Source organism: Diabrotica virgifera, chromosome 10, assembly GCF_917563875.1.
Source record: "Diabrotica virgifera virgifera chromosome 10, PGI_DIABVI_V3a".
Taxonomy (NCBI): Eukaryota; Metazoa; Arthropoda; class Insecta; order Coleoptera; family Chrysomelidae; genus Diabrotica; species Diabrotica virgifera.
Window position 1 is genome coordinate 88,668,091 of NC_065452.1, and position 26,319 is coordinate 88,694,409.

Genomic DNA, 26,319 nt, shown 5'->3' on the forward strand with positions numbered 1-26,319 from the left:
TCTTGAAAAACACTAAAATAGAAGAATATTTAAGAACCAAACAAAGTTTATGATCAGTGTATCCTCCCTATACTTACGTATGGTTCACAGACGTGGACACTCACCAAGGCCAATATGGATAAAATAGTAAAGGCACAGAGAGCGATGGAAATATTAATGCTCGGGGTGAGGCTCATAGACAAAAAAACAAAAACTGAAGGATAAAAGATGGAATCACGAAATACAACAATGGAGACCGTGGTTAGGAAGAAGAAGTAGAGGAAGGCCACAAATGAGATGGGCCGATGACATAAAGAAGTTTGGAGGACACAACTGCACACAGGTGGCGCAAAATAGACAACATTGGATTGAATTGGGGGAGGCCTATGTGCAAAGTTGGATTACTTAAGGCTGAAGAAGATGAAGAAGAATCATACCACCTAGGCCATGCACTGACAAATAATCAGTACCAATGTACTTAACTAATACTGGAAGAGAAGATCGAGAGATAGAGGGGACTAGGAAGGATAAGACTATTGTGGCTAAGAAACATCCGACAACGGACAGGCTAAATTTTGAATAGCTAATAAGAACAGCTGAAGACAGAGAAGAGCTTGCGGATTGTAGTAGCCAACCTCTATTGAGAAGAGTGCACTTTAATGAGAAAATAGGGCATTATAAAAAAGAATAAATTTTTGTCCTTACTTTTTTGTCTCTACTATCCCTAATAAACTTCTAATGTAGGTATAGTAAGGTACTGTACAAAAAAAATAAACATATAAAAATATATCGAAAAATTGTCATCATATTTTCACCAAGTATTTTTGATAGTCATTTCGGTATTGCCGAAAAATATGAAAAGATAAATTGACTGCGTGGTCATGTTAAAAATGAAGACACTATAATTTGTGCGTTAACGTAGGTTTTGTAATGATTTTCAACACTTCCGTTGCAAGCAAATGATAGAGTAATAAAAGGGCCATTATTATATAGCACCACAGGGTGTTTTACATGAATATCCGAAACCGTACATTACTATAGAGCAGTAAATGTGTTTGAGCGGGAGTAATTATTGCACTCTCGCTGCATATTCGCCGCGCCGACCACAATTTTCCTACGAAAGAATATAACTGGAGCCATTACAATGTTTCAATTTTCCAATAAAATGAATATGACAGTAACAGAATTTAGTAATAGGGCTTATGATTTAATAATACTTAGTATTAGTCTAAGATACGATATAAGGTCGACCTTCACCTATCTGTTTGATGGATAAAAATTATTGGACATGTAATTTAGCATGTTAACAATACCAAAAAACAAGGGTTGCCAGATCTAGTTTTGTTCTAACTTTAATTGATTAATAATTAAAAAACTAATTTTTTTATAAACTTAAAAAAACCCGGGCAAAAAAACTTCGACCCGGGCAGATATTATTTCAGATTTCAGATCTTTTGTAATTTTTCCCTAAAGTTGATCGTTTTCTAGTTTAAACAATTTAAAACTGAAAAAAGAACAAAAGATGACGATTTTCAAGGCTCAAAAACACAAGTAAAAAATATCATTTTTGTAATCTAAGTACCCAAATTCAAGTTCAAATCTTATTCTATCAGTTCTTGATAAGTCTTTTGGACTTATTCCATTCTGAAACATTGTTTTTTAGTTGTTAATTGCCCGTCTCCCCATAAGAAAGCTTCCTTATTAACAATTAAAAAAATATCTTTTAGAATAAAACACGGCTAATATTCTTATCAAGACCTGATAGAAAAAAGTATAAACTTGAATTTATGTACTTGATCATTATAAAAATGATATTTTTTACTTGTGTCTTTGAACCTTGAAAATCGTCATCTTTCGTTCTTTTTTCAATGTTAAATTGTTTATAACTCAAAAACGATCAACTTTAGAGAAAAATTACAAAAGGTCTTTTTTGTTTAGAATAATCCAAAAAATCTGAAATAATATCTGCCCGGGTCGACATTTTAATTGTATTGTATTGTAAAATAACTTGTGAATACTTCCAAGAGTTTTTTGGTCTCATTCTCTTCATAAGGTCTCAAATTTTCATATTAAAAAAATATATATTAATTTTTTATTGTTTTTTTTATAAATTATTGATGTAGAAGAAAGTACCATTTTTGACTTAAAAACCGCCTTAACCGTTACAAAAATGATCTGCGCCGCCTTAACCTTTACAAAAAAACAGAATACATAAATTTATAAAAAAACACATTAAAAAAATAAATTTGTACGACCCATAAAACCGGACATATTTTTTTTTAATTCACAGCGCAATTTTTTAATTAGGAGCTGTGCTAAGAGAAGGATTTCTTTCAAGCTCATGAAAACTGAAAATGGAACTTCAAAACGAAGCACGATTGAAACTAAATATCTCGGGTTCTACGTAACGTAGAGCTTACTTTTTATAGGTAGCTTTATAAAATAATAAGTTCTAACATATATCCCCTTTATAAAACTACCATCAACCTCTAAAAATTAAGTGTTTTACAATTTTTTTCTCATTTTTTTTTTCATTTTTTCTGTTTGTTAATTTTTTTTACTAGTTTTATTAATCCATTAAATTTTCTTTATATATTTTAATAGAAAACAATTGTTGGACCCCAACGAACAACGAATTTTATTCATAAAAAACATTTTTCTTGATAAAATTATTTTTGTCCTTATTTTTCTTTTTAATATTTTTATTCTGTTTTGTTCAAAAGTTCTATTTTCATTAACATAAGGTCCAACAAATAATTTTAGAAAGAAAAATGTTATTTAATAAATAAAATTGGCTTTTTAAAGATTTTATTTTTTTCAAAATAAACATAAAAGAAAAAATAAAAAAAATGTATATTATAATGGTGATAATATGTTAGAACTTGTGGGAAAATTCCAGTAGGGATGGCTGTATACCATAATTAAAAATCATACAGAACAAGTAAAAACTTCGTTTGTACAATGGTATAAAAAGTTTATTGAAAAACTATTAAAAGTCATCCAAAAGGATTCGCAAAACGTTTTCGATCTAGATCAGATCATGTTCAGTGCCTAGAACGAAGTACTTCCACGTTATAATGAATGCAAAAGGTTAAAATTATGACTAGTTAAAGAAAAATGTGGATAATATTTACGTTCTGCTTAGTAGATGAAACTACCGACCTTATAAAATAGGTGACATCGAGAAATATAATTTACGTGTTGATAATCTGATGTTAGTAGCGACTGTAAGTCGATGTTAAAAGACAAATTTGTTAAGAGTGTTCAAAGTGCAACATAATTCATTGCTCGATAAGAACGTGTGGTTCTTGCCAGTTCAATGGACACAGACCAACAAGAGTATAGGAGAAAATTTATATCAATGGGAAAATCCCAGTAGTTGCCTGTTTACCATAATTAAAAATCATACAGAACAAGTAAAAGCTTCGTTTGTACAATGGTATAAAAAGTTTATTGAAGAACTATTAAAAAGTCATCCAAAAGGATTCGTAAAACGTTTTCGATCTAGATCAGATCATCTTCAGTGCCTAGAACAAGTATTTCCACGTTAGAATGAATGCAAAAGGTTAAAAGTATGACAAGTCAAAGAAAAATGTGGATAATACTTGCATTCTGCTTAGTAGATGAAACTAGCATTCTCATAAAATAGGTGACATCGAGAAATATGATTTACATGTTGATAATCTGATGTTAGTAGCGTAACTGGTGACGCAACTGGTGGCGCAACTAGTGGGCCCACCAAATTTAAGCACAAAAGAATACGGGCAACTGGTGGCCGATAATAGCCACCAGTAAAAATAATAAAATGGATAGTGAATGTTATGTAGTAGTTTAGTTGAGGATATAACATCAAACGAGTCGTTGTTTCTTCTTGCCCTTTTAATAAAAAAGAATAGGAGAGTGAGAACGGGTCAAATAATTTATGTACATACAATGTTGGCTTCCATAGAAGGAAAAGGGATGTAGTATACGTTATTTCCTGAACTTTGTGCTGACGAAGTAAAATTCAGTATTTTTGCATGTCAAAATCGTCATTTTCAAAAATGAGGAAATGTAGAAAGACTTATATAAAGATTTTGCTAAAATTAAATCTACAGCTTTTATAATTTTTTTAACACTATCTTATAGTTATGTTATAATACAAAGAAAAAAAATATTGCATAAGCACAGTGTGGGTGGAAAATGTGACTTCCTCGTATAAAATGGACAAAATTTGGTACCTGATGATTCCTTCTTATATTTTAGGCTATGCAGAACATTTTATAAAGAATAAGTTTTTTTCGTAAAATTGATAGATAATAAAAAAGTTTCCCATATGGTTCCAAGTTACGTAGACAAACTGTATAACAGCTCAATTTTTTTTAATTTTCCAACTCTAATGTCGCATTTGGATTCGGTATAATCAAAAACAAAATAGAAACATTTTTGATCAAGGTAAAATGATGAATTCACCGATATTTCTAAAATATTTTATAGAAAACAGCTTTTATTATTTAAACAATGAATAAATAATTAGTGGCCCTAAATCTACGAGAAGAACCTTTTACTCTACTTACTTACTTACTTACTTAGTCCTAAGCCTTTCTACCTTTAGGTGTAAGGCTTTTACTCTACCTTTTACTCTAACATATTTATAAACCAACAAAAAAAGTTTTAGAAAAATATACGCTTGTTAAATTTTTTTCGAAACAATGCAAGTTTTCAATCTACAATGATTCCCCTATAAATATCGCAAAACTTTTATATATTTAATTTTAATTTTAAAAGATTATGTAAAAATCATAAGATCACTCAGTATAGAAGTTAATAGAAATACAAAGATAAGGAAATACGAAGCACTCGATTATAACACAAATGAACTAGTGGTGGCCGATACCAGTTGCTTAGTCCAATAGGGTCCATATAACATAATGCCCCGGCTTGGTGGCGCCACCAGATCTGGTTACCCGGCTGGTGGCCGGGTTCGGTCACCAGAACGGCAACAATTTCTGGTGGCGCAACCAGTTGCCGTAGTCTAATAGGTCTCATTTACTTAAATGCCCCATGATATCATGAGTCACTAGTGGAGCAACTTGGTGGCGTCACCAGTTGCCTAATATAATAGCGTCCTAAGTCGATGTTACGATAAATTTGTTAAGAGTGCTCAAAGGGCAACATGATTCACTGCTCGATAAGAACGTGTGGTTCTTGCCAGTTCAATGGACACAGACCAACAAGACTATAGGAGCTGACAAACTATTCAAAAGAAGTCTTTACGTTATGTAGAATACGAGATTTTCAAGGGCGCTCCATTTTAAAGTAGGTACCGCTTTCAGTTTTCATGAGCTTGAAAGTTTCTACAAGATTAATTAGGAATATACTAAACATAATTAAATTTTAAATGAAAAACTGAAACTTCATTGACGAACTTTGACATTGACAAATTTCAGCATTTATTATTTTATAAACAATCGTTCTCTGAATTAAAATAAATATTGTCTCCGGTTTTATGGGTGGTAAAAACTTCATTTTTTTAAGATGTTTTTTTTTTCATAACCTTTAAGAACTGTATTGTGTAAATGTCTAAAAATACCAGAATTGTGCCATAAATAAAAAAGCTGTTTTTTTTACAATAAAATTTTTTGATTTAAAAAAACTCAAATTTGATTGATTATAATTATTTTTATATTAGGTATTTATATATACAGTCGACTCTCGTTAATTCGAAACTCGAGGGACTCTTAAAATATTACGAATTATTGAGTGTTTGAAATATCAAATGGTTCGAAATTTGTGAGAGAAAATAAATAAAACTTCGAATTATTAAGTGTTGATCAATTATTATTTATTAACTGCTATTCTATAACGATGATAAAAGTTTAGAGGTACATTCGTGTAGGTACTTGTATGTATTCATAATGTGAATTAATCAATCTTTCGAAAAAACTCTATTTTACTGCTTTGCTTCAAAGCACATTGGTGCTGCTCAGACTGCTCAATAATTTTTTTAAGAGAAAAAGTGCCTGAAATGCTTTTTCATCACTTTCGTTCTGTAGACAAGGTATCGAATGAGGATCTTGCTTCCTTAACTGAAACAAAGGCGCGTTGAAACAAGTTTGAAAACTGTACTTACTACAATCTTTTCGCCTCTTTCTCTCTGCAACTTTGAATTGTCGAGTGTTGGACGCCGATGAGTTCGAATTAACGCGTCGTTTTGTCATATAGCAATGATTTTTTTCGTTCGAATTACCAAGTGCATAAAAATGTATTGATTTAGTTCGAAATATAAAGAGATTTTGTAGGGAACTTGTGATAAGTTTGAATTATAGAGAGTTTCGAATTATCGCAGGTTTGAATTAACGCGAGTCGACTGTACCTACTTCTTAATTTAGAACACGTTCATTAGATTTTTAAAATTTGAAATTTGGAATATTCGAGACTAAATTCGCATTAACGACCCAAACGCCCTGATATAATCCATTAATACGCCATTAGAGTAAAGAACATTCGTGAATTAAAAAGGCTGTCGTGAAATATTTGTTATATTAAATTTTTGTCAAAAATTGTTGGTGACCATTATATGACATTGTATTTGACTGTGACCGTAAAGAAGTAAAAATGTAAAGGGTATTTTTCTCGTTTCTAAGGGATAATTAGGACCATCATTCAAAATGCAAATACCGCGGAAGCCGCGTCAGTGTCCAGCAACCGTAAAATATCCAGCAGAGTAAGAGGGAGAGGGGGATACCACTCTCTTTCCCCAGTTATTGTGAATAATCATTTACCCCTTTGGCTTTGACGGGAGTCCACTTTGATTTATGATTATGATCTTGCTCAAAAGACAGCACATCGAACAGACGCTTTGGAGATTTTAGTATTTACCATTTATATAATATTACACTAAAAGTCACATAAAAATAAATTTCAAAAAACTCTTAGATCATTATATCAAATTAATAAATAGTTGGACTTTAATAAAATTAAAACAATATTGAAAATAAAACTTTATTAGGACCAAGTTTTCTGGTAACACCTTTGTGATTTCTAAAATTTGCAGACCAACTAATGCTGGAGCAAGTAATTATTCTAAAACGAAACAAGAGCCGTTTTTTAGATCTACCTCAGCTTTCTTTGCAAATTGAGAACCTAAATTGATTACCTAAAATTTTATTCGTTGATTTGCAAATTTGAGAAACCACGAAAGTGTTACCAGAAAACTTGGTCTCAGTCTCAACAGAGTTTTATTTTTAATATTACAGTGAAACCTGTTTAATTCGAACTTCCATAATTCGAAATCTTCTTTAATTCGAATTATTATTCTGGTCCCTAGCATTTCCTATATGTATAAGTAATGGTAAAAAGTCGTGAATAATTCGAATTATATTTTGGATAATTCGAACTTTTCTGCTATCTTTTCTGAATATCTTACGAGTCTTTTGTCATTACTGAGAAGCTAAATTCTAAAAAGCAGCTAAAAATTTCGGATCTCTTTGGAAAAAAATAAAGTCGGTCTTTTTTATAGCTTGCAAATGTTTTAATTGGTATTTTTGGCCGAATTTTGTTAGCCAATTTTTTTAGGTTGACAAAACTCAGGCAACAATAGGAATAAAAACATCTCCAAGCGATAAAAATGATCAACTACTGTTTTTTTGCTGATCACCTACTGATATTTATCATTTGCAGATGTTTTGTAGGTAATCCTTGTTTTTGTAGATTTATTTTTTAATTCCCGAATTCCTTCGAATTTTTTTAACGGTCCCCTGAGATTCGAATTATCCAAGTTTCACTGTATTTTAATTTTATTAAAGTAAAACTTTCGTTTGTTTTAAGCCGATGTCGCCACGACACCCGTATCACGCTGTTTTGTTATAATTCGATACTAGCAGCCCGATCTGTTTCAGTTTGTGCAGAGATTCATATATGTACTTTCTGATAAGAACCTAACAAGGTTCGAAACCGGTTAGAGTGCTTATGGCGGTCTCTGAAGGAAGCGAAATATAAGACGACTCTTGTTTCGTTTTACAACGAAATGATTATTTATTAATAAATAAGCCTTTAATAAATTCTATTTGATTCTCCCAATTGTTGCATTGTCCATTATATTATTATTTTTATTCTATATTTCTTATTATGTTGTCGCGTATTATTCAGAACCAGAATCATCTTTTAAAATCAGAAGTCAGTATTTTTTCTGGCCTAAATGCTGCCTGTTCTTCTTCCAGTTTTGATTCAACGTACTCCCTTGATTTTTTCTATACTATCGATATATTATATAGTCTATGAGTCTGTAGCTATCTTGGGCTAGACATATTGCTGTGTAGTTTTGGCATTTGATTTCTTCTCTTTTTTTGTGTATTAGTACGAATAAATTATTTTCCCATCTTTGCAAAGCTTCTTTGCAAGTTATCCAGAGTCATACCTTGTCCTTTCCTCCTAGATACTTTCTCATTTCTCACTCAATTTCCTCCCTCCACATGTTTTTTCCTGTTTTAATTCTATTTATGGATTCGTTTATTTCCTCTCTTATTATCTTTGGTAAGCTTCCCACTACTTCTTCTTCGTCTAAGGATTCTTCTGCCAGTTCGTTTCCGCATATCTATGTATAATGTTCTTTCCCAGTTTCTAATATGTTTATTTTCTCCGTTTTTAGTTGACTATTTTTGTCTATTATTTCTTTTGTTATCTTATAACCTCTTTATGCTAGTCCAGGATTATCTCTTATCGATTTCTATAAATGTGGGGCTGTATTTCATCCAGACAGTTTTCTTTTTCTTTATCAATGTTTTGATTTATTCACTCCACTATTTTGTTTTCTTAAAATGTTTGTTACATTTTCTTATTCCACATACTTTTCCACCCTATCGGTATTTATTTTTTTTGCTGATCTTAGACATCCTGCACGACTGGTCTATGCTGTAATCCCATTTTTGCATTTCTACTTTTCAATTGTTTGTATTAGCTTTGTTAACTCTTTATTTCTTCTGCTACAAAACCTGTACTTATCTTCCATTCGTTGGTTCAAATAAATATTCCCAATCTTTAGATTATTTCTCCTGTAACATTCGATCATCCTTATCCCATTTCTGTGTATAGTTTCCTCTCTATCTTTTCCCGTACACCCCATCCCTCTATTATGATTTTTGCCCACTCTGGAGTTCCACTCACCCATTAATACTATTGCTTCGTATTCTTCTCTAACTTCATCTAGTTCAGTTTGCAATCCGTTGTAAAATTCTACATATTACTCTTCTTTTGTTCTCCCTTCTACTGGGCCATATATTTGCATTTTATAGGGCGGAAGGCACTTATGAAATAAAATTATTTCTGTCCTTGTTTTAAAAATTTTTTGAAAACGCTGAGACCCATTGATTTTTATATATAAGTGTTCGCTTTTTAGTTATAAATTTGAATGTACAGAGTTATTCACGCAAGCCTGGCATGGTCCATAAGCTTTATTTTTAATGGATTACCTGATTTCAACGAACTATATCATGTATAGTGTATTATGAATAATACAGGGTGAAATTTTGAAATTATTATGTATGGAAACCACTTATGGAATGAAATTGTTTGTGTCCTTATTTAAAAAAATTATAAATAACGCTACAATACGTCAACTATTAAATTCAAATATGCACTATTTTCACAAAAATTTAAATATACACGGTGATCCACGCAAGTCTAGCATAGTCCATGATCTTTAAATTTAATGAAACACCATGTATATTTTTATGTTTTTAGAAGCTGCTAACTAAACAATCCCATCTCAAAAAAGTGTATTATGTTGGGTCTATTATGAATAATACACGCTGAAATTTTAAAAAGTACGTGCCTCCTAGTGGCGGGATACGGGGGCAACAATACATTGGCTTATAGGGCAGTCCTTACAGTAGGGATCCTGGCCTATACAGAAAAATGCAGGCGGGTGTGGGGTAATACTGCACTTTGGTTGCATTGGTGGTGTATTGGCTAAACGTGCAGGGCAGGGTATGGTGCTGATAGAAAAGGCATTCAGGCATCAAATATCTAAAAATCTTTTCAGGCCATAATAATGAAAAGACCTCCAAACGCAATAAAAACTTATACTGAAATGATGGCATCTTCTGAGGTAAAATGTTCCGGAAGTAAAATGAGCCTCCGTTCGGATCTCCGGGTGAGGACTATCTCAGGGGGAACACCATTACAGGTTAGAAAAATCAGGATAGGGTCTTGGAATCTTGGTAGTCTTACAGGTAAGAGTCTGGAGTTAGTGGATGCGCTCAAACGAAGAAGAGTTCAAATTGCTTGTATTCAAGAAACTAGGTGGAAAGGACAAAGGGCGAAAGAACTAGGTGATGGATATAAATTGTGGTATGTAGGGAGTAGTAACACTAGAAATGGAGTTGGTATAATTGCTGATAGTGAAATGAAAGATAACGTAGTAGAAATTGTAAGAACGAGTGACAGAATGATGTCAGTGAAATTTGTAATTAATAAAGAGATATTGAATGTTGTGTGTGTGTGTATGCTCCTCAAACAGGTCTGGGTGAGGATGAAAGAAGAGCTTTCTATGACCAACTAGGAGACGCACTGAGTGATATTCCAGCAGAGGAGAAAGTTATAATAGGAGGTGATTTCAATGTACATGTGGGCCAAGCCAAGACAGGACATGAAACAATACATGGGGGATTAGGCTTTGGAACTAGAAATGAAGCTGGAGATGACATGCTAGAATTAGCAACATGCTTTAAAAAGAGAGAAACTCAACTTATTGCCTCCAAAAGTGGACAACATCAATTCCAAATAGACTACTTTATGATAAGGAAAAAAGACATACGTGAATGCAAGGACTGCAAGGTAATAGTTAGTGAGACAGTAAGCCAACAACATAAGCTGCTTGTTCTGGACATCGAAGTAAAAAGCGAAAGGAAACATGAAAGGAAGCCCTAACACAATTTGGAGAAAAATGGCCAATATTATTAGAGAGACGGGAAAGAGAAGGGAAAATTATATAAAAAAGCCAAAAAGGAAGCGAAAGTAGCAGTAGCAAAAGCTAAAGCAGAAGCGTATTCAAACCTATACGATCAACTTGATACCAGGGAAGGCGAAGCAAAGATATATAAAATAGCCAAACAGAGAGCAAAGAAAGCAAGAGATTTTAATCAGATTAGATGTATACGAGATGAAAATAATAAAATACTAATTCACGAAAAGGATGTCAAAAAGAGATGCAAAAATTCTTTTTTAACAGTTTATTAAATGAAGAATTTGACAGACAGCCTGTGGAGTTAACGGAGACAGTAACAGCAATGGTTACCAGAATAACAAACGAGGAAGTGGCTCAAGCGCTTCAAAAAAATAAAGAATGGAAAAGCAGTCAGACCAGATGATATTCCTGGGGAAGTATGGAGAGCATTGGGAGAGACAGGAATAAGTTGGCTAGCAGGTCTATTTAATAGAATTATGGAAGTTGGACAAATGCCAGACGAATGGAGAAGCAGTATATTAGTAACTGTGTACAAAAACAAGGGAGACATACAACAATGCATAAACTACAGGGCTATAAAACTACTTAGCCATACCATGAAAATATGGGAGAGAGTAATTGATAGACGGATACGTGAAGAAACCGAAATATCCGATAATCAATTTGGCTTTATGCAGGGCAGATCAACAACAGATGCAATTTTCATTGTAAGGCAACGGATGGAAAAATACAGGAATAAAGAGACCAACGCTCTTATGGTATTCATTGATCTTGAGAAAGCATATGATAGAGTCCCTCGAGAGATTCTGTGGTGGGCATTCAATAGGAAAGGAGTCCCTGGCGAATATGTAAAGATTATAAGAGATATGTATGAGGGGGTAACGACTAGTGTTAGAACAGGTGTGGTAGAGAATGATAAATTTCAGGTGAAAGTAGGATTGCACCAAGGCCCGGTGCTTAGTCCTTATTTATTCGAATTAGTTTTGGACCAGATAACAGCGAAACTACAGGGTAGTATTCCATGGTGCCTAATGTATGCTGATGATGTAGTGTTAATAGGAAATAGTGAAAGAGACTTAGAACAAAAACTGGAACAGTGGAGACAAGCTCTGGAGGAAAAAGGTTTAAAACTTAGTAGGACAAAAACAGAGTATTTGGAATGTTCATTTAAAGATGGATCTAATCAAATAAAATGGTATCTTTGGATGGTGAAATGATTGTGAAAAGCAATAGTTTTAAGTACCTAGGATCGGTATTACAGAGTAATGGAGAAATAGATGGAGATGCATGCAGTAGAATTAGGGCTGGATGGATGAAGTGGAAAGAAGCGAGTGGTGTGTTATGTGACAGAAAAATTCCAATGGAGCTGAAGGGAAAATTCTATAAAACAGCCATAAGACCGGCTATAATGCACGGAACTGAATGTTGGGCAATGAAAAAGAAAGAGGAACAACGAATGCATGTGGCGGAAATGAGAATGCTTAGATGGATGAGTGGAGTGATAAAGAAGGATAAAATTAGAAATGAGTATATTAGGGGAAGTCTAGGTGTGGCACCAATTGATGCCAAAATGAGAGAGCATAGGTTAAGATGGTTGGGTCATGTTCAATGTGGAGACGTTAATCACCCAATACGAAGAATAGCTGAAGTGCAGATTCCTGGAAGGAGTAGAAGAGGAAGACCAAAGAAGGCCTGGGGGGAGACGATAAGGCAGGACATGTTGGTAAAGGGAATTATCATTGATATGACCCAAGATAGAATTGTGTGGAGAAATGCAATTAGGGAAGCCGACCTTGCATAGGGACAAGGCAAAGAGAATGATGATGACGCTGAAATTTTAAAATTATGTATACTTTTCGTCAAGGTATTAAATAAGTACATAAAATTTTGAAATTAACAATTTGTCATACTTTAAATAATGGTATTATTTTTTAAATTAGCTAAATAGAAACATAAGTGTTCTAAACTAAGTATCAATATATTTGGTTTTGTATTAAATTTAATGGCTTTGACGAGATTTATAAATAATTTCAAAATTTCACCTTGTATTGTTTATAATAGACCCTACATAATACACTTTTTTGAGATGAGGTTGCTAAGAAGCTTCTAAGAATATCAAATTATATAGGGTGATTCGTTAAAAGAAACGATCATGGACTACACTATACTTGCATGAATCACCCTGTATATTTAGATTTAAGTTTACAAAGCGCCCATTTTAATTTAAAAGTTGACGTGTCCCAGCATTTTTCATAATTTTTTAAAATAATAACACATAAAATTTTATTTCATAAGGGATTTCCATACTTTATAATTTCAAAATTTCACCCTGTATTACTCATAATGCACCCTACATGATATAGTTCGTGGAAATCAGGTTGTTAAAAGCAGTTTTTAAAAATATAAAAATATACAGGGTGTTCCATTAACAATAAAACTTATGAACTCTGCTAGGCTTGCATGAATCACCCTGTATAATTGAATTTATATTTTTAACTGTGTACATTTATATATATATATATATATATATATATATAAATCGACGAGTCTCAGCGTTTTTTACAATTTTTTAAAACCAGGACAGAAATAATTTTATTCCATAAGTGCCATCCACACTATAAATTTCTCTTTCTGTTAATAATATAAAGTATGTTTATTTGATATTTGCCAGCTTCCTTGTCTCTTTTTCTTTGTTTTACTTGTACCTAATATTTTTACCTTATTTTCTTCTATTTTCTCTGGCAATTACAAGCAGTGTCTTAGAACTATACCATGAAACGGTTCAAAAGAACGCAATTATTTTGCCTTATGCAGAAACCAAAAATTGTAAATTTATCGTAATATATTTTTGTCCCATCCTGTAAATATAAAATATAGCTTCATATGCCAAGCGAATATAAGGAATTTATTTAAACGTGAGAATTTGAAGTTTATCTGTCTTGTTAAAGGAAGACGTTATTATATTTTACGGTCATATATTCGATTCCCTGTGTTCCGTTTGTGATGTAAAAAAAATAGTTACAATGTAGCTAATGATCGTTTTGGCTCCAGTATTCCTGGTAGTTAGATACAAATACGTGCTCATATCAATGTCAGAAAGAGCGTGTGTTAATTGAGGACTCAGCAATACCTCTCTTCAAAATGTTAGAGCTAAGTAAGGATCGCTGACATGGTTAAATGACCCTATTGGTCAAAGAGTGTAATTCCCTACCAAAGAGGTTGGATTTAGAATGTGTTTTGATTTTTCCTATTGGATAATAAATAAGTGTAGGAGGCTTAGATATTTTTTTATTGGTCAAAAAAAAAAGAATTAGGTGACTGAAAGGAGAGGGAACAGAGCTTGGGACAGAAAGTCAAAGTTCTGAGGAAAGACAGTTAAATTTGGTCTGGCGGACATTTAAGCTTGATCATACATGCAGTGCAGTCCAGTTTTTTTTTGTCTGTGCCAAAGTTAGGCTCAGATGGAATCTTGAGTAGATTCTGTAGTGAAAGTAGCAAGAGCTATGTGTTTGTCGTAATTACCATACCGGTATATGTTTGTGTCGTTGTTCCGGTAAAATAAATGGAACAGTGTATCTAGTAGTGGCGTAGAGTATGTTTTTCAAAAATAACTTAATTCAATCTTTGCGGGACGTGTTTCCCGACCTTTTAACTAAAGATAAAATGTTTAAACAAACTTTTTTTAATCATTAAATTGATGAAATGCTTCATTGATTGTAACGTTTCAATCAGCCGATTGAACGCTACACCAAGCTCCGCTTGGTATTTGTCCCTCGGACTATATATTTCTAGAAGCGACCCTACTACCGTCAAGTCAATTAGTACATCTCTTCGAAGCTATTTAATGCGATAAAAATTTGTACTGGCTCCCTTTTGCCATTGCCACGTAAATCAGGCACAATATTGGCATACATTATCGTGTTTGTGTGTAGGCCGTTAAACAATGGGTAAGTTTGATTATCTAGTTTTAGCCTAAGTTTTTCACCGATTTATTTTGCACAGCAGATACCTACTTTCTCCTTGAAATAAAGCTTAAAAACTTGTATAATTTTATTTATTTTTCTCTGGTATATTATGGTATATTACTTTATTTCCTGTACATAGTTATAATATTTTATTGATAGAATTCTTTCCGTTTCTTTTTATTTTTAATAATACCACGCCGTGGTCAGAGATTTTGCTGAGATCGTGTTTCTCACAATACTCAGCTTTATTTCTGATCGGGCTTTTCTTTTGGGAGAAAACTGATCCTTGTTTGAATTTTTCTAGCCCCTACCTCGGGAAGAATATTTTAATCAAGCACCTGGAAAAGAAAACCTTCTACCGCTACCTTGGAGAGCGAATTAGCTTACAACCGTATCCTGATGCAGTAGAATAAATTAAACAAGACAGCCCTACAGAAACAAGACTGCCCAACAACGTAGCTCTAGACTTCCCTTAACTACCGGCGACGACAAATTCTACAGGGATTGGGGACCTCCTTTAGGAACTGTAACGGGAGGACTTAAAGCTGAGTAAATTTTTACCTTTATAACTTTTGTACCGATTACCAGCGGGGTCTCGGTCACGGGCTTAGAAAATTAACTTGGTTATCAGTATACATTAAAAATGATTAGGTAGACTTTTTATTTCCTGTACCTTTTCTGGGATGGGTGTGAAGGAAGAATGAACAGGGAACGAACCCAGGGCTGAGCAGTCGGGCAGGGCACCATTCTGATGGATGGAACGGTGGACGTTTTTCTTTTGAATATCCTAAGGGATGTTCGAGGAATTCCTCCCATCGTTTCTCCCAACAGTGTGGTGTTGCTTAATGCCCTGGTCTTGTTATGATCAGGATGTTACATTATAATCAAACTAAGCAATAACTTTTTTAAAAATAAAACAAGACTATGGAATTTTATCTTTCGTATAAAAACAATTTGTGAAATAGTACTTTCGATCCGAAATTGTAAAGTGTTAGTGAAGTGTCGCTCTACCAGAGTTCCAGGCGAGCTACATAAAGCTCCAGCCAAGAGTACAACCGCAGATCATCAGGTATATGTAACAAACTGTTTAATTCTTTTTCTTCGAACACTTGAAAACGTGAAGGACTTAATATATTCTTGCCAATTTAGTTTTGCATTTTAACAAATTGTTTTTCTATAAATAAACAATGAATATGTTTTAAACTTATATGTCTTTTTATTTTGCACAATCTATCTCTGATCCTTATTGTAATAAATCATACAGATTACCTCAGACATCAATGGTAAGTACCGATTTCTATTCAATGAAATGTCATTTATTACAATAGTATGATATATGTAATTGATCCAAATAATGGCATAACCCAGACATCCAAAGTGAAAGTTATCCTTTAACACCAAATTGTTCTCTTTGGTGTACATGATGTTCAGAAAAAAGTCACACCATTTTGAGCGTCGGGTTTGGGGGGTGAGGGGGGAGAAATCGTTAAATTCCTAGTTTTTTAGGCTTTTCGTCAATATTTCTAAAACTATGCGGTTTAGCATGAACAACCTTCTATACAAAAATGTTCTACGTTAAATTTGCAATAAAAAAGGTCCTGTGCATAATCCTTCTAAAATGAACGGTTCCAAAGTTACGGAGGTAGTATATCTAGTATAATTGGTCCAAAAAAGGCCTAACCCAAACATCTAAAGTAAAAGTTTTCCTCCAACACCAAATTGTTCTATATGGTCCACATATTGTTCAGTAAAAAGTTACACCATTTTGAGCGTCCGGTTTGGGGGGGAGATTGGGGAGAAGTCGGTAAATTAGTAGTTTTTTACGTTTCTCGTCAATATTTCTAAAACTATGCTTTAGCGTAAACAATGGTCTATACAAAAATGTTCTACATAAAATTTAAAACAAAAAAGGTTCTATACATAATTGTTATAAAATCAACGGTTCCAGAGTTACGGAGGGTGAAAAGTGGAGGTTTTCGATACTTTTTATATTATCTGGGAAATTGATGATGATTTTGGGTGGTGAGGTTGACGTTTCTTCAAGGGCTTATCACTAACATATCATCGGCCACTGAAATAGCAAATTTTATTTACAAAACAAAATCCTGTTAAAGAAAATTTCTATAAATTGCCCAAAGAGTATAAAAAGTATCGAAAACCTCCACTTTTACCCTCCGTAACTCTGGAACCGTTGATTTTATAACAATTATGTATAGAACCTTTTTTCTTTCAAATTTTATGTAGAACATTTTTGTATGGAACTTTGTTTTTGCTAAAGCATAGTTTTAGAAATATTGACGAAAAACTTAAAAAAACTACTAATTTACCGACTTTTCCCCCATCTCCCCCACCCCAAACCAGACGCTCAAAATAGTGTAACTTTTTACTGAACAATATGTGGACCATATAGAACAATTTGGTGTTGAAGGAAAACTTTTACTTTGGATGTCTGGGTTAGGCCTTTTTTTGGACCAATTATGCTATATTACCTCCGTAACTTTTGAACCGTTCATTTTAGAAGGATTAAGCATGGGACCTATTTTATTTCAAATTTAATGTAGAACATTTTTGTATAGAAAGTTATTCTTGCTAAACCGCATAGTTTTAGAAATATTGACGAAAAACTTAAAAAACTACGAATTTACCGATTTCTCCTCCCTCTCCCCACAAACCCGACGCTCAAAATGGTGTGACTTTTTTCTGAACATTATGTGGACCATATAGAACAATTTAGTGTTGGAGGATAACTTTCACTTTGGATGTCTGGGTTTGGGTCTAGTTATACCATACTACAAGTAGTTTTTTTTGTAATTTTCGCATAGACATATATGGCAATATATTTTAATTTGTTGATGGCGCCCAATAATTACTATTTTTTCTCTTTATATTATATTTTATTTCAAGAACTCACTCCCTTAATTCTCTGAGATTGTTAGCTTACCGGGGTAATATGAAAAGTTGTGTAGCACGAAATTTATCAAGCCTGAGACCTAACAATAAGTCTAAGTATATTTTTATGTTTATTAAATTTGTCGTGCTACAACCATTAACAGTGATTAATAAAGAAAGCAAAAAAGTAGCACTTTTAGACATCAATACAAGTAAAACCTGGGTAAAGGTATCTGCAAACAAAATTGAATGTATCCAGATTTTATTTTAGAATCAAACAAGGAATCATAAGCGAAAAATATTTTACTGTATATTGAAAGTTACTCGAAGTATATCCCTAGATCATTTCAACAACCATAAAGCATATAAGTAGATACCTATATAATATGAAATCACCATACTAGATCGTAAATCATTTTTTACGGATTTCCGTTGCCCACAGCATTAAGTTTACGAAAACAAGGGTTGTTGTCGATATACTTGATCGAATAATGTCCTAGGCCAGCCGTTGATTTTATTTCACCATTGCATTGCCATGATGCTGCATTTTTTATAGATTGAATGTGCGTCTCCACAACGAAGTCTTTGACAAAAATACATTCTTACATAAAAAATGGAAAATAGGAGAAGAATGTAAAATATTTCAATTTTCAATTTTGAAATATGAATTATTATTTATTTACGAAGCTCAACAGGCCTTGAAGGCCTAGGGTTAAAATACAATTAATATTTATATACAGTGGAACCTCGATAACTCGGATTAATCGGGACCGCTGCCGATCCGGGTTATAGAAAATCCGGGTTAGCCGGAAAATATGGTAAAAATTAATAAAATACGGTATACTTGCAGATAAACTCCGTTAGAATGGAAATAACATGAAATATATATATATATATATATATATATATATATATATATATATATATATATATATATATATATATATATATATATATATATATATATATATAAATATGCACAGTACCTACACATCTAAATTACTAAAAACAGGCAAACACAAACGTAAGCAAACGAAAGTGAACAATACAAGACTGTACTACACACAATACAGTCACCACAATCAGAACGATGTTATGTTATTTAAGAACAGTCAAAACTAAAGACCATTGTTTAAAAAGGAATTTTTTAATAGTCTTTTAGTCTTTTTTAAACAATGCTAAGACAGTTTGAAATAAATATGTAAAGGAATACTACAGACAGGTGCCTGTTGTTTCTGCCGGCGTGTGCCATGAGTCATTTTACTATCGGTATAGTTCAAATTAGACAAATACAAATTATGTCTCAAATATTATATTACATTCATTTGTATTGTTGAACTGTTTATCTGATAATTAACTATTTTGATGGGAAATAAGCCACAATTAAATTGAAAAATAATTTTATTCACGTTTCGACGCCTAAATCGGGTGTCGTTGTCAAAATACAAATGTACTGAATATCATAATGTTTATCTGACGAAAATCGGTCCGGGTTAGCCGGACTTCCGGGTTACCGAGGGCCGACTTATCCGGGTTCCACTATATTACAAAACTTGTATCACGTGGGGTGCCTTCTTGTCCAATCATGCTCCTTAAATTGATTTACTATTCTCCTCCATTATCCGTGGTTGTCGTTCCTTCTTCGCAACCATAAATTCCCTCTGTTCCGAGATCTTCCTGTACGCGCTTTCAAATCATCTATGTCTAGGTCAGTGATACTCAACCTGGGGCCGCATGCCGCCCTCTAACGTTTTTATTGCGGCCCGAAGGCTCACTAAAAGGCGCTATAAACGATCAAATTACAGATCAATATGCCGACAGACCGATCCGGATATGGAAAAATCCGGATATCAAGACCACTACTTCTTTTAAAGTCGCTGAAACGTTTTCTCCTTCATACGCCGTCAATAACTTTCGTCGATAGACACGTTTGATAGATTCTATAATACATTATTTCGCCATCTTTTAGTTCTTCTTTTAGTGCGTTGTCCAACAGCAGGACTGCCTTTTTCGGTAGATTTCGATAGATCCGGACGGCGCAGAACCGTCTGGATATGGGGAGGTCCGGATATGACAGGTCCGGATATGGCAGGTTGTACTGTATTTGTCAAATTTCACGTGTTTGTCAAATTATTAGATAGTGTGCCGCTGTGTTTAAAGCGTGTTTGTGCGTGATTGTGAAATTATATTGAAATTTTTAAGAACTGGGATTAAAAAGCAGGTATTATTAAGTTTTAGATAATAATAAATTGTTAAAGTTAATGAACAAATACATTTAAAACATTTTTAAAATAATCAACACGTATTTACTAGATACATTGGAACAACACATTTAGTAATCACAAGAAAAATCCAAGTCTGGATTAACAAAAAAATATAAAGTGATTGTGGCCTTGAAACAACACCCTGTATATTTAAATTTTCAAGATTTATTTGCACATTTGAAAAGAGCACAAAAACTGAGTTCGCTTTAATTTTGGGCACAGAAAATTTAATGACTTTAATTTGACATTAAAGATACTGCAATTTTTAAGAACTGTAAGATTAAAAAGCAGGTTTTTAAAGCACTTTCAATAATAAATTAATAAAGTTAATGAATAAATATTCATCTTAAAAATAATCCATAATTATATACTATATTGGAATGATACTTACTTATCACAAGAAAAACCCAGGTTTGAATTAACAAAAAATATATAATAATTGTGACCTTAAAACAACACCCTGTATATTAAAATTGTCAAAATCTGTTTGAAAAGAGTACAAAAAACAAAGTTTAAAAAGTTCGACTTAATTTCAAAATTAATTGAAGTCATTAAATTGTCTGCGCAAAAAATGAAGGTGAACCATTAAACTTAGTTTTTTGTGGTATTTTCAAATGTGCAAACGGGTTTTGAAAATATCAATATACAGGGTGTTGTTTCAAGGTCACAATCACTTTATATTTTTTGTTAATCTGGACATGTATTTTTGTTGTGATTAGTAGTAAGTGGGTCGTTCCAATGTAGTAACTAAGTATTGATTAGTGTTAAAATGAGAATTGATTCATTAAATTCAATCATTTATTATTAAAAGTGCTTTAAAAACCTGCTTTGTAATCTCTGTTCTTAAAAATTTCAATATATTTCATTTCAAAATTAAAGTAATTAAATTTTCTGCAGAAAACATTAAAGTGAACCTATAAACTCAGTTCTTTGTGCTCTTTTCAAATGTGCAAACGGGTTTTGAAAATTTCAATATACATACAGGATGTTGTTTCAAGGTCACAATGAATTTAAATATAATTTTTTTAATCCGGTCCTGGATTTTTCTTCTTATTAGTAGTTCTATGGTTTGGGTTTTAAATAAGACATACTTGTATCAAATATCAAAAAATATACAAGGTGGTTATAAAGTTATGGATCCAGACAAAAATGGGCAAAATCGATAAAAACACCCTGTAACTCGGTTATAAAAATCGGTGAGGCAATAAATATAGAAGATCTAGAAGCGCCTCAGTGACCTCTATTCATCATTTAAGTATTTCCGTTTCTTAATGAAACACCCTGTATACTACTCCACCTATGCGGCCCGCAAGCTAAGGCGATAGCTAGTATGTGGCCCAGGAAAAAAAAGGTTGAGTATCGCTGGTCTATCGCGCCCTTTCTTTCTTTTCGTGACTGAGTCCCATTTTAGAATTATATTTGGCATACTCTTCCTTTCCATTCTCATCATGTGTTCCATCCCTCTTACTCTCTGTGGCTTTATGAAGCGACTTATGCTTGGTTCGTTATATTGTTCCTTGTTCCTCTAGCACCGACTTTTTACCTTCATATATAACTCTATGTGTAGTGTCAACTGCTGATGACACTACACTTATAGCAGCAAATGAGCAAGAAATGTTTGATCTCCTGCGAAGAGTTGAGTACGAAAGCAATAAAGTTGGTATAAAAATCAATAAAACTAAGATAAAAATAATGGTGGTCGATAGATTCGTCACTATTCAACTGACTAACAGGTTACAAGAATACCAGATAGTAAACACCTTTGTCTATCTTGGGTCTAGTATAACTAAAGTTGGTAACTGTGAAGCAGAAGTTCGGAGACGTATTTGTATGGCAAAAAATGCGATGAGTCGCGTAACTAAAGTTTGGAAAGACAGATATATCTCCCAAAATATCAAGATGAGACTGGTGAATGCCCTTTTATTCTCAGTATTTCTATACGGAGCAGAGACTTGGACTCTTCGCGCATGCGAGCGCCAAAAAATTGATGCCTTTGAGGTGTGGTGCTGGAGAAGAATGCTGCGCATACCTTGGACAGCTGATAGGACAAACGTTTCCATTTTAAACCAACTCAAGATTAAAAAAAGGCTGTCCACAATATGTCTGCAACGAATACTGCAATCCTTTGGTCACGTGGTTCGCAGAGGTGACGACAGTTTGGAGAGATTAATTGTTTCTGGAAAGGTTCCGGGGAGAAGATCAAGAGGACGATCACCAACTAGATGGTCCGACCAAATAAGGAATTCAGATGGAAACTCATTCTGCGAAGCTCTTAGAACAGCTGAAGATAAAGACCAATGGAGAAACATTGTTAGGAATATTGGAAGAAATCACGATCCTCAGTAATGGGGAAACGACAAGGGAGAGAGATATAACTCGTAAGCATTTTCCATTTATATCTTTCCAATATCTCCGTAGGTACTTTCTTTTTTCTCTGTCCATATTTCGCTACCGTACGTCACTATGGACCTTATTACCGTTTTATATAAATATCCTTAATTTTGTTTTTCTCTATACTTATTTAGATTTTATCAGTGGTCTTGAAATATAATGACTTATAAAAAAATTAATAATGTCTTGAAAACCATCGGTGAATGTTTTTCTTTTTTTCTGCTTTATATAAGTAATTTTGATTTGTCATTAGCGGGCTGTTGCTTCAATGGATGATTGTCACTCCATATCTTGCTCGGTCGGCTGATAATCCTTCTACGACTAGGTGATTTCTCTCTTTCCCTGTACATTACATTTTGTTCCAATCTCGTCACTCCTTATCCTCTATGTTTTGGCTGTGTCGAGTCTTGTTTCTGAGGCGTACGTCATTACTGGTCTTACACTGGCTTTATAAATTGTAAACTTCATCTCACAGTTAATGTGTCGGTTATGCCATATAGTGTTATTAAGATATCTTGCTAATCTATTTGCTCTTTGTGCTTGATCCCTTACTACTTTTTTAAAGTCTCCATAGTAGGACAGTGCAATCCCTAGTTACTTTATTTTCATTACTTGTCCAATGCTGACTGCATCCATTTCCAGTTTACAGTCTATTGGTCCTTTACTGATTACTATTGTTCCAGTTTTCTGAGTTGAAACCGTCAAATTCTTTTCCTCTTGTATAAATCTGTGAACTAGTTTTTTAATGCTACATTCATGATGGGCTATCAATATTGCATCATTTGCGTCACAGAGAATTTTAATCTCGGTGTTCCTCATTCCGTATCATCTTCGTTAATTGACGCTGCTTATGACTGCATCCTTGATTAGATTGAATAGCATAGAGCTTAGTGAATCCCCTTGTCTTATTTCATTATCTGTGTCTATATTATTATTTTGATAGATGTTTCTAATTATTTTCATAATACCAGCAGGAACTCTTTATTAGACAAGAGATGTCTCTCTCTCTCTCTCTCTCTCTCTCTCTCTCTCTCTCTCTCTCTCTCTCTCTCGTCGTTTCCTCATAACTGAGGATCGCGATTTCTTCCAATATTCCTAACAATTTTTTTCCATTGGTCTCTATCTTCAGCTGCTCTAAGAGCTTCGCAGAATTATTTTTCACCTGAATTCTTAATTTAGTCGGACTATCTAGTTGGTGATCGTCCTTTTGATCTTCTCTTCGGACCGTTTCCACCTCTGCGAACCACGTGACCAAAGAATTGCAGAATTCGTTGCAGACATATTGTGCATAGCCTTTTTTAAATCTCGAGTTGGTTTAGAATGGAAACGTTTGTCCTATGAACTGTCCAAGGTATGCGCAGCATTCTTCTCCAGCACCACATCTCAAAAGCATCAATGTTTTTGCGCTCGCGTGCGCGAAGATTCCAAGTCCCTGCCCCGTATAGAAATATTGAGAATACAAGGGCATTCACCGGTCTCATCTTGATAATTTTGAGATAGGTATGTCCTTAAAAACTTTAGTTAGGCGACTTGTCGCATTTTTGCCATACCAATACGTCTCCGAACTTTTGCTTCACAGTTACCATCGTTAGTTATACTAGACGCGAGATAGACAAAGCTGTTTACTATCTGGTATTCCTGTTTTAATCAGTTGAATAGTGTGGAATCTGTTGACCACCATTATTTTTGCCTAACTTTATTGATTTTCAGACCAACTTTATTGCTTTCGTACTCAACTCTTCGCAGGAGATCAAACATTTCTTGCTGATTTGCTTCTTCAAGTGTAGTGTCATCAGCAAATCTTAAATTGGAGATTTTCCTACCGGCTACTGATACTCCACCGGCCCATCTTTCGAAAGCCATCCTCACGACATGTTCACCATAAATGTTGAAGAAGTCAGGTGACAACACGCCTCCTTGTCTAACACCTCTCGGTCTTGAATTGATTTGAGAACTTCTGATCTAGTCGTACTATTGCTATATTGGACTGGTACAGATTTTTAATCTGGTGTCATCAGGTGCATTGGTGTGCCCATTTCTATTAAAATGAACCACAGATATATCCAGCTTTTACAATCAAATGCCTTTTGATTGAGACAAGAGATGTATTACATCTTTAAGTTATCTGTCAAATGCCTTTTTGAAGTCGATGAAATATAGGAATTCGGGTGTATTGTATTAGATTGCTTTTTCTGTAATCATTTTTGTGACGAATATTGCATCTGTCATGACCCACCCATACGAAAACCTTGTTGCTCATCTGCTAAAATTATCAGCTGATTTATTTCTTCTTGCAAAATATTAGGTGTAAGTTTCAGGGTAGTATTTAGCAAATTGCTACCGCTGTAGTTTTCTGCTTGTTTCTTATCGCCCTATTTGAATAATAAGATTAGCTCCTGTGTCCCCATTCTTCTGGAATTTTATTGTGTCTTATAATCTTATTAATTAGTCTCATCAATTAATCCATCATTGCCGCTCCCCCATATTTCAAAAATTAATTTGGTCTCCTATCTTTACCTGCAGCTTTTCTATTCGTTCCTTTTTCCAGTTTTTTGTACTTCTTGTCGTTTATGTGAATTTATTCGTTTTTGGTCATTTTTTGTGTTTTTGGTTCCAACATTATTTATTGCTCCTCTATATAACTTCTTTAACCCATTTGGTCCCACTGTACTCGTCCGAGTACAGCAGCAAAAATGGCCTAGGATTGACACGTCTTGCAAAAGATTGGTACTCAATGTATATATCCGATTCTATTAGAAAGTGTTCTACTAGATTTTCACAAATTATACCCTCGGTGACGCTCCTCTTCCTAACCTGTGACGCAGTAATTAGAAGCTAACCTCCATATTTCTGTTGAATCATTGAAGTGTTTGCTATTTTGTAATTTTCATATTATTTATCATTTTTTTAACTTTTATTATTGGAAGGATAAATACTGTTAATGTTTATTTATACGGTATAAGAATGTTTTTATTATTGTTGTTTTTATGTTAAAAAATAGACTTGTACTTATTTAAGTACAGTGGGTTTGTATGAGATCAAATATGTTTATTTAGTTTTTTATTTTTTCATTTTCAATATTTTTATTGGACTTGATTTGCAAGAATTGTCGCCTATGAGTCCCATTGGATTTTATGGAAAACGTTATAAAACACTCGCTTTAGCTTCAGGTGGCATAGCGAGTTCCACTCATAAGATGTATCGGTGGTAGTTATTTCTCCTAAAGTTGACAATCAAACTGAAAATGAGGACATAGACAAAGCTTTCCGAATGATGTTCCCGAAGAAATAGAACTTAATTACATGAGTGTTGAATCTGACAACGACGAAGAAGACAATCTTCCTCTTGCCAACAAAACCAAATAATCTGAGCAGACGGAAGAAATTACTCATATTAGTATGACATCTACAACAGGGTATAAAGGCCGTCTGGATGATATGAAAGAGTAATTCCGAGGTAAATCTCGTATCGAAAATTTTTCGACAATGAAATAATTGAATACTTATATTACAGAACAGACAACTATATAAGTATATATGCCGCTCAAAATAATAATCATCACTTCATGTAACGCAGGAAGAGCTAAAGATATTTCCGGCTATTTTACTTTTTACTGGATACCATATATGGACGAGAGCGCAACTATTGGTGACTAATGCAATTCCAAAAAATTAAAAAATATCTACATTAACAAATCTAGGGGAGAGTTGGACAAAACGGGATACCATTCTTGTTTACTTTTACTACGGAAAATATGTTAAAGGAATTAACATAATATTATTTTTTATAGGTATAACATTTATTGCAGCACACAAAACACATATCTTTAACTATTTTTAATAACTGGAAAGTAGTAAAAAAAGATATTTATTAAAGTCCTACACAT

General features: G+C 33.5%; 1 long non-coding RNA gene across 1 annotated transcript; it reads left to right on the forward strand.

Annotated features, from left to right (window-relative positions):
* The first annotated feature begins 14,651 nt into the window (after positions 1-14,651).
* Positions 14,652-16,096, forward strand: LOC126878504 (uncharacterized). The gene is made up of 2 exons (XR_007695682.1): positions 14,652-14,871; positions 15,194-16,096. It is a non-coding gene; the product is annotated as an uncharacterized LOC126878504 (long non-coding RNA).
* Positions 16,097-26,319: the final 10,223 nt, after the last annotated feature.